The 10,476-nt window shown below is 36.3% G+C and overlaps 1 long non-coding RNA gene across 1 annotated transcript; it reads right to left on the bottom strand.

Moving 5' to 3' along the window:
- Positions 1-7,580: 7,580 nt before the first annotated feature.
- LOC132434470 (uncharacterized) lies at positions 7,581-10,165 on the bottom strand. The gene is made up of 3 exons (XR_009521308.1): positions 10,071-10,165; positions 7,906-8,160; positions 7,581-7,705 (listed from the first exon to the last, which is right to left on the bottom strand). It is a non-coding gene; the product is annotated as an uncharacterized lncRNA (long non-coding RNA).
- Positions 10,166-10,476: the final 311 nt, after the last annotated feature.

The following is a 10,476-nucleotide window of genomic DNA, read 5'->3' on the forward strand; positions in this document are numbered from 1 at the left end:
ACAGGTATGAGATGATATTTTATTTTGAGTTTCCTGATGATCAGTGATGTTGAGCATCTTTTTATGTACCTCTTGGCCATTTGTATGTCTTCTTTCAAAAAATGTCTATTCAGGTCCTTTGCCCATTATTTAATTGGAATGATCTTTTTGCTCTTGAGTTGCATGAGTTTCTTATATAAAATGGATGTTAACCTCTTATCAGATATATGGTTTGTGAATAATTTTCTCCCACTTCATAGGTTGCCCTTTCATTTTGCTTACTTTTCCTTTGTTGTGCAGAGTTTTTAGTTTGATGTAGTCCCACTTGTTGATTTTTAGTTTTGTTGCCTATGCTTTTGGTATCATATTCAAAATATCATTCCCAGATTGATGTCAAAGAGCTTGTTCTCTATTTTTTTCTAAGAGATTAATGGATTCAGGTCTTAGATATAACTCTTTAATCAATTTGAGTTAACTTTTGAGTATGGTGTAAGATTTTAAAAGTCCAATTTCATTCTTTTTGAATGTGGATATCTAGTTTTCCCAATACCATTTATTGAAGAAACTATCCTAATGCCATTGTGCATTCTTGGTGTCCTTGCAAAAGATTAGTTGCTCATATATGTGTGGGTTTATTTCTGGGCTCTCTATTCTGTTCTACTGGTCTATATGTCTGTTATCATTCCAGTACCATACTGTTTTGATTATTATAGCTTTGTAATATAGTTTAAAGTCAGATTGCTGCCCTAGCTTTGTACTTCTTTCTCAACTTTGTTTTGACTATTGGTGTCTTTTGTGGTTCCATTCAAAATTTTAGGATTTTTTTTTCTATTTCTATAAAGAGTGCCATTGAAATATTGATAGGGATTGTATTGAATCTGTAGATCACTTTGGGTATTATGGATATTCTAACAATATCAATTCTTCCAATCCAACAGCATGAAATGGCTTTCCATTTGTTTGTTTCTACTTCAGTTTTTTTCATCAATGTCTCATTGTTTTCAGCATACATATCTTTCACCTCCTTGGTTAAATTTATTCCTAAGTATCTTATTCTTTTTGATACTATTGTAAATGAGATTTAAAAATTTTTTTTGGAATAGCTTATTGCTAGTGTATAGAAATGCAAATAATTTTTTGCAGGCTTATTTTTTATCTTGAAACTTTACTGAATTTGTTTATTCTAAATGTTGTTCTAACAATTTTTGGTGGAGTCTTCAGGGTTTTCTCTATATAAGATCATGTTATCTATAGACACAGTTTAACTACTTCCTTTCCAATTTGGATGCCTTTTATTTCCTTTCTTGTCTAATTTCTCTGGCTAGGACTTCCAGTATTATGGTGAATAGAAGTAGTGAGAGTGGACACTCTAGTCTTTTTCCTGATCTTAGAGTAAAACCTTTCAGCTTTTCACTGTTCAACATGTTACTAGCTGTGACTTGTCATATGTGACATTTATTATGTTGAGGTATGTTCCTTCTATAACTAAATTTTAATTGTTTTTGATCATGAAAAAATGTTGAATTTATCAAATGTTTTTTCTTCTATTAAGAAGATGCTATTTTATCTTTTATTGTGTTAATGTGGTGTATCACATTGTTTTATTTGCATATGTTGAAACATCCTTGCCTCCCAGAAATAAATTCCACTTAATTATTGTGTATGATCCTTTTAATGTACTGTTGAGTTAAGTTCACTAGTACTATATTGAGGATTTTTCCATCAACGTTCATCTGGAATATTGACCTGTAATTTTCATTTTTTTGTAGTGTCCTTAACTGTCTTTGGTATGAGGGTCATGTTGGCTGCATAAAATAAGCTTGGAAGGATTCCCTCCTCTTCAGTGCTTTGGAAGAGTTTGAGAAAGATTGGTGTTAATTCTTTAAATATTTGGTAGAATTCACCAGTGGAGCCAGGTGGTCCTGGGCTTTTCTTTGTTGGGAGGCATTAATTGCTTCTTTAATCTCCATACTCATTGTTGGTCTGTTCAGATTTTCTATTTCTTTATGATTCAGTATTGTTAGGTTGTATGTTTTTAGGAATCTATCCATTTCTGCTAGGTTATCCAATTTGTTGGCATAAAATTGTTCATATTTTATCTTTCTGTGGTATCAGTTGTCTACTCTTTCACTTATAAGTTTATATATTTTTATCCTCCTTCCTTTTTCTTAGTTTAGGTAAATGTTTGTCAGTCTTGTTTATCTTTTCAAAAAACCAACTCTTAGTTTCATTAATCTTTTCTGTTGTATTTCTATTCTCTATTTATTTATGCTCTAATATTTATTTCCTTCTTCCTGCTAACTTTGGACCTAGTTTGTCCTTCTTTCTCCCTGATAATGTTAGGTTAAAAGAGTATAAAGATAAGTTATTTATTTGAGGCCTTTCTTTTTTCTTCTTGTAGGCATTTCTAGCTATAAACTTCCCACTGCTTTTGCTGCATCCCATAAGTTTTGGTGTATTGTGTTTCTATTTACATTTGTCTCAAGATACTTTTTGATTTCCTCTTTGACCCATTGGTTGTTCACAAGTGTGTTGTTTGACTTCACATATTTGTTAAATTTTCCACTTTCCTACTGTAATTGATTTCTAGTTTTATACTATTATGCCAGGAAAAGATAGTTGATACAAATTCAATATTCTTAAGTTTGTTACTACTAGTTTTGTGATTCAGCACATAAGCTACTCTGGAGAATATTCCATGTACCCTTAAGAAGAATGTGATTCTGCTGCTGTTGGATGGAATGTTTTGTGTATGTCTGTTAGATAAATTTGGTCTATAATGTTATTCAAGTCTACTGTTTCCTTATTGATTTTCTCTCCAGATGATTTATCCATTGATGAAAGTGGGATATCAAAATCCCCTACTATTATGGTATTGTTGTCTATTTCTCTCTTTTTTTGTTAGTATTTTCTTTATTTATTTAGGTGCCTCAATATTGGATGCATATATATTTACAACTGTTATATACTCTTGATGAATTGACCCATTTATCTTTATGTAGTGACCTTCTTTGTCTCTGACATTGGATTCTGACTGAAAGTTTATTTGTCTGATATCAATATAGTCACCCCTGTTCTCTTCTGATTATCGCTTAAGTGGGATATTTTTTCCACCCCTTCACTTTTAGCCTATATAAATCCTTAAAGCCAAAGTGAGTCTCTTGTAGGCAACGTATAGTTGGATCTTGTTTTTTATTCATTCAGCCACTCTATCCTTGAGTAGAGAATTTAATTCATATACATTTAAAGTAATATTTGATAGATAAAGATTTACAGTTGCCATTTTTTTATGATTTTCTGGCTATTCTATAGTTTCTTTGTTCCTGTCTTTCTCTCTTGCAGTCTTCCTTTGTAATTTGTTGCCTTTTTTGTGACAGTGTGCTTTGATTCCTTGCTCTTTATCTTTTGCATATCTACTAGAGTTTCTTCTTTGTGGTTATTATTAAGTTTTTATAAAACATCTTATAGTTGTCTACTTTAGGCAACTTAACTTTACTCTCATACCAAAACTCTACACTTTTACTTCTTCCTCACTTCCACACTTAATGCTATTGATGCATGCTTTATATCTTTTAAAATTGTATACCTATTAACAAATTATTTTACCCATGGTTGTTTTTAATATTTTTGTCTTCTAACTTTCATACTAGAGATAAAAGTGATTTATGAACCACCATTATATTATTAAGAGTATTATGAATTTGACTAGATATTTATGTTTATCAGTGAGTTTTATACTTTCACATGTTTCATGTTGTTACTTAGTATCCTTTTATTTCATCTTGAAGATTTCTTTTTAGCATTTCTTGTAAGGCAGGTCTAGTGGTGATGTACTCCCTCAGCGTTTGTTTGTTGAAAATAGATTTACCTTTTTTATATGTGTATGTCCAGTTGTTCCAGCACCATTTGTAGAAATGACTATCTTTGCTCCATTGTATTGCCTTTGCTGCATTGTCAAAGATCAGTTGACTCTATTTATATGATTCTATTTCTGGGCTCTCTATTCTGTTCCATTGATATATTTGTCTATCCTTTCATCAATACCACACTACCTTGATTACTGTAGCTTCATAGTCTTGAAGTTGGATAATGTCAGTCCTCCAACTTTGTTCTTCTCCAATACTGAGTTAACTATTTCGGGTCTTTTGCCTCTCTATATACTCTCTGCAATCAGTTTTTTTAAATACCCACAGTACTTTGCTATTATTTTTCTTGAAATTGCATTTTATCTGTAGATCGAGTTGGAAAGAACTGACATCTTGACAATACTGAGTCTTCCTAATTATGAACATGGAATATCTCTCCACTTACTTAGCTCTTCTTTTGTATCTTTTATCAGAGTTGTATGGTTTTTCTCATATAGATCTTGCACATATTTTATTATGTTAATATTTAAGTGTTTTATTCTTGGTGGTAATGTAATTTTAAATTTCACTTGTTCATTGCTGATACAATAATATTTTAAAGACTTTTTTTAATGGCACTTAATAAATTCACTGATATTTGGGCTGCAGCACCAGAAAACACAACAGACTGCCTTTGCTTTAGGTGCAAGTATGTCCAATAAATACGGTCTTATTCTATAGATTTCTTTGCAGAATAAGTTTTCAAAGCTCTAAAGATGAATTTATGAGATATTTTGACATGAATTATGATACCTGTCAATGATCATATGATCACCATGAGTAAAGAATTGTATCAATCAATAGCTGACAAATTTGGAAATGATTAAAAAGTGTTTCCAATTACAAAGAAATTGTTTTATATGGTAAATATAATGGATCTGAGAAAGACTGAAGTAGAGCACAAAGTTTTACAGAATTTCAGGGCAAGTGGTATCTAACTTATTTCACCTATATATCATATAAATATATGATATTTATATATTTTACACTCTTTGCCATTATCCAAAACAATTAATTATAATGCTTTAAAAAAGCTTATAAACATGAAATTTTAATTTTTCAGTGTGTATAATATTCAGTTCCTATGGGTAAGCCAGCTTATTTCTCATACCATTCTCTCCATAACAAGAGCACTAGTTAGCAGAGGGTAATAGAATCTTAAAAAACTATCCAACATTTCCGGTTTAAATGATTTTTACCAATCCAACCTCTACCTGGCCAAGCAAACCATATTTTAAGGGAAGAAAATTTTAAAACACAAAATTTTAGTACAGGTTATATTTATAATGCTACATGAACAATCGATACTCCTGACACATTACAAGCGGAGAATTTTCTCCAGTCAGTGGTAGTGAGTGGGTAAGCAAAAGGATGAATTTAGTCCCCACATTTTTCCACATTTATTCTTCCAGAATCCATTTCTAGACAATCTATATGTCACTATCATTGTGCAAACAAATTGTTTACACATGTACATAAATTGATTCATAGCATCTACTAATTTTACATGCCCATGTAAAATCCTGTAAATATGTCCAGAATGATGTACAGAGGCACAGCACTGAGAGCCAGAAGAGAACTTAGAGGTTACAAGGTCCAATAGGCTATGTGTATAGCTGAGGAAATGGAAGCCAAATAATATTTAGAGGCTTGCCCAGTATCACCTAGTCTGAGAATATGTTTATTTTCCAAATATCTTAAAATACAATTAAAATATCATTAAATGAAAAGAACAGTTAGATAAGAGATGTTGAGAAAATTAGCATTTCTGTTTATGTTCTCACATAGTATATGGTTTCACTCCTATGGACCTTTGCCCAAGCAGATCTTTCTAAAATTCCTTCCAAACCTGATAATTTTCTTTCAAAATCATATTCAGGTTAAACATCCCTCTAATGGTTTCTTGGACTCCACCCCTGAACTATTAGCCATTACTTTGTTACCTCTATTCTTGGTACTTACATTACCTTATATAACACATCAGCTAGAGCTCTTACTCCAGCCACTGTTGTTGTGACTACTTCTATAAGTCACGGACTAGCTTTGTGCAATTGCAAACTTACTTCATGCCTTTGCTGTGTACCTTTTGCTTCTTGTCCTGAGGTTTCTTTGACACAGGCATGGGTCACCTCTGGGTATCCACTCAGTACTCATGCACATCAACTCATGGAAGTTAACACACATGTGACTATCCTTTGACCAACTGGAGAAGAGCACCAAAGAATGCATTCTTGCAATTTTATACCCTGGAAAGCCAGTTTAAGATGCGTTTCTAAAGGCTCTTCAGATGGACCTGCAGGATTGAACACCTGCAGTCATTCATAGGATAACTGACTTGATAATGCACCTCCCACTCTACATTGCCTTCATCCTTTTCTTGTTTACTCCCATTATTTCTCACTATTGCTATCTGTGATCACTTCCCAATTATACTACCTGTGTGCAAGCCATTTTCTCAATAGGAAATTGCAACAACCCAATAAAGACTGGACTATGATCTCAAATATTTCAGGAGTGGAGATTTGTGATACCACATCCATCCAACTAAAAATATAACAGAGAGTAAGGGAAATGTGGACTGGATAGAGGAAGAAAAAAATTATGATGGTAATCTTTGGCCTGGTAACCAGATACAGAGTCAGGAACTGCTGCAAGTATTCATATTTTGTGCTTATTGATTATTTTTCTCCCCTTTTCCTTACACTTTGTATGAATGAGAAGTTGTGGTAATGTTGAATATTACAGTTATGACTGAATGGCATCATTCCACCACTATATTGTAGTTGGTGGAACTTTGTCTCTCTTCGGTGTTTGTGATGATAGTTTCTTCATCCAAAAAGGGCAAAAATGTATGCTACATGGCAAAACGAGGGAAGGCACCAGCCTCTGACCATTTAACCACTCATACGCAGTCTCCACCTTTGCTGCCCTTCTTGTGTCAAGGAGAATGACCCCTATGAATTACATCACTAAATCTCCCCTCATGACTGGCTTTTGGTAGGATCTTGCCAAGGGGAGAAACAGCAGATGGTTAGAAGGCAAAGAAGAGAAATTTTGTGGTATTTATTCCCTTATCTCTCCCTGCCTGACACCATTATATCCACTGGCAAGTTGTGTCCTTCTCAATCACAGCTCCCAACAGGCTCTGGTCACACTATTTCTTCCTCACGTCTTAAGGAATGATGGCTTCTCATTGTTGCTCATCTGTATGCCGTACCATGCCTTGTTTGCCCTGTCCAGTCTGCCTGCCTATTAAAGTCTTTCATTTGAGACAACTGAATTAATTCTCGTTATTGCCAGTTCCCTGGCTGATGAACATCCACTAGCTCCCACACACATGCACACGCACATACACACAGATGCCACAACACAGAACACTCTCATTCAAGGAAAATGACTCATCTATAATGTATGGTAACCACCTGTCCTGTCCACCCATGTCCCTAGTGTGCCTTTTCCCCTATCTCTTTATATTAAGGTCCCATACCCCCAGGTTACATAATTTCTACTCATGGCAGGACACAAGAGTTACCATGGCAAAATTGAAGTATTAATTTATAAATAATTTAAAGATGTTTATTTCATGACATATTATAGAAAAAGAATAGAGACAGTGTCTTCATGTGCCAGCTACAGTTGCCATTATTCATCTCCAAGACTAAATCACATATGATTATGGTGTTTAACATAATGTGGTAAAGGTACAGATTCACAAGCCACCTCTTTATCTTATTTTTATTCCTGATATCAACATATTCTTCTTGAAATCTCAAGAAGAACTCTGGGGAAAATCTTTTCACCATCATTCACATGACCTCCATCTGTAAAGAGGGTAAAGATATTTTTTCTTGTTCCCATTCCATGGTTGAATGACTGATTGTTTGCAAAATGAGCTCAGTGTTTTAAAATCTATGGTGGACAACTGTCATTTATTTTATGATATGTGAAATAGGCACCAAAAATTGATACTCTCACCCCAACTTTGAACTGAGAGCTACTTAGGCAATGAAAAGAATTCTACCTGAAACAGGAAGACGGCTCATGGGCCCACGGTGCAGAGGTCCTGGTGGCAGCATCCTGCATCCAGTGACGGCAGGGTTGAAACAAGCTGAAGTGTCTTGTGCACAGTGGCCGTTGCTGCAGCTTCTTCTGTGACATGGTTTGGGGTAGTTTTCCAGATCACATAACCACTAAGCATGGTTCTCTGTTTCTCCAAGGAATTTATAAATTATCCAATATCCTTTTATTAATTTTCTTTTTTTAAATTCTTCTGGACCTCAAGTGAAACAAAAAGTGATTCAGTTATAATCCTATGCTGTCATCATATAAAACCACTCTCCTGTTTTATTACAGTGTTGTATTTTTTGATTCTTTCATTCTCCCCACTACCATCACTAAATAAACCTACTCTAATGTCCTTGGTATATGTGCAGGGAGATATATATACACATATATATTTCAAAAGTTACACCATTGTTTTGGTCATTATTTTTTTTTAACTTACATAAGTGATGCTAAGCTGAGTGTCATTCTGTTGGGATTTTTTATTAATTATCTCTGATATCTATGAAGCTCTATCTATATTTTTGTATATGCCTGTAATCGTGGCCTCAGCCACACCGTAATACATAATAGTCTTTTTAAATTTTATTTATCCCTTCCCCTATGATGGAAAATTAGGTTGCCTCCAATTCCCACTACCATAAACAGTGTTTCAAAAAACAACCTGATGCATATTCCTTGGTGGACAGATGTATTTGTTTCTCTGAAATTTATGCTATAAGAGGATTAATGGATCATAGGAAACACACATAATGGCTACATCAGTCTTTGGTCCCATCAGTGCACATGGCTTCCTGTTTCTCTGTGTTCTTACCAGCACTTGGTACCATCCTACTTTTTTACTTTTTACAATCTGGTTGTAAAGTGCTGTTGATTTCCCTGGTTATAAATTGTTTACTTGTTATATTTGTTAGCCATTTGAGTTTCTTCTGGGAATAGTTTATTCATATCCTGTGCCCATTTTTCTTTTTGGTTCTTCACCTTATTCTTATTTATAAGAATTCCTTCTAGACATTAATTCTCTGCCAATTTTAGACATTGTAATTATCTTCTCCAAATATGACAACCGTCCTTTACCAAAATAGAATATTTTTCTGCTTAAATTACCCAGTCAAAATCTGTTTCTATTGCTTACAAATAAGAATTTCGATTAAAACTGAGTTTATAATGATATCTTTAATTTCTTTGATGATCAAAGAAAGCTATTTCCAAGAATTCTTATTCTGATTGATAAATAACATAATGTTTATGTAGATTTATGTAAAATATTCTCTACCTTTCCCTATGTTTCCCATAAGAAAAATCCATAATTGCCTGCCAAATACTCCACATCTTCTACGAAATTGTTTCAAAATAGCAGCACAGGGGAGAACTTCAAGATGGCAGAGGAGTAAGACGTGGAGATCACCTTCCTCCCCACAAATACATCTACATGTGGAACAGCTCCTACAGGACACCTACTGAACACTGGCAGAAGACCTCAGACTTCCCAAAAGGCAAGAAACTCTCCACATACCTGGGTAGGGCAAAAGAAAAAAGAGTAAACAGAGACAAAAGAATAGGGGACGGGACCTGCACCAGTGGGAGGGAGCTGTGAAGGAGGAAAGGTTTCCACAAACTAGGAAGCCCCTTCACTGGTGGAGATAGGGGGGTGGGGGCGGGGGAGCTTCAGAGCTGCAGAGGAGAGCGCAGCCACAGGGGTGCAGAGGGCAAAGCTGAGAGATTCCCGCATGGAGGATCAGTACCGACCAGCACTCACCAGCCCGAGAGGCTTGTCTGCTCACCTGCTTGGGCGGGCGGGGACTGGGAGCTGAGGCTCGGGCTTTGGAGGTCAGATCCCAGGAAGAGGACTGGGGTTGGTGGCGTGAACACAGCCTGAAGGGGGCTAGTGCGCCACAGCTTGCCGGGATTGAGTCCAGGAAAAAGTCTGGACCGGCCAAAGAGGCAAGAGACCATTGCTTCGGGTGCGCGAGGAAAGGGAATTCAGAGCACCGCCTAAATGAGCTCCAGAGATGGGCGTGAGCCACGGCTAACAGCGTGGACCCCAGAGACGGGCATGAGACGCTAAGGCTGCTGCTGCCACCACCACGAAGCCTGTCTGCGAGCACAGGTCACTATACACACCTCCCTTCCGGGGAGCCTGTGCAGCCCGCCACTGCCAGGATCCCATGATCAGGATACAACTTCCCCGGGAGAACGCACGGCGTGCCTCAGGCTGGTGCAACGTCACGCTGGCCTCTGCTGCCGAAGGCTCACCCCGCATCCGTACCCCTCCCTCCCCGCGGCCTGAGTGAGCCAGAGCCCTCGAATCAGCGTCTCCTTTAACACCGTCCTGGCTGAGCGAAGAACAGACGCCCTCAGGCAACCTACACGCAGAAGCAGGTCCAAATTCAAAGCTGAACCCCAGGAGCTGTGAGAACAAAGAAGAGAAAGGGAAATCTCTCCCAGCAGCCTCGGGAGCAGCAGATTAAATCTCCACAATCAACTTGATGTAACCTGCCTTCGATGTACTTGAATAGATAATGAATCA

Source organism: Delphinus delphis, chromosome 11, assembly GCF_949987515.2.
Source record: "Delphinus delphis chromosome 11, mDelDel1.2, whole genome shotgun sequence".
NCBI lineage: Eukaryota > Metazoa > Chordata > Mammalia > Artiodactyla > Delphinidae > Delphinus > Delphinus delphis.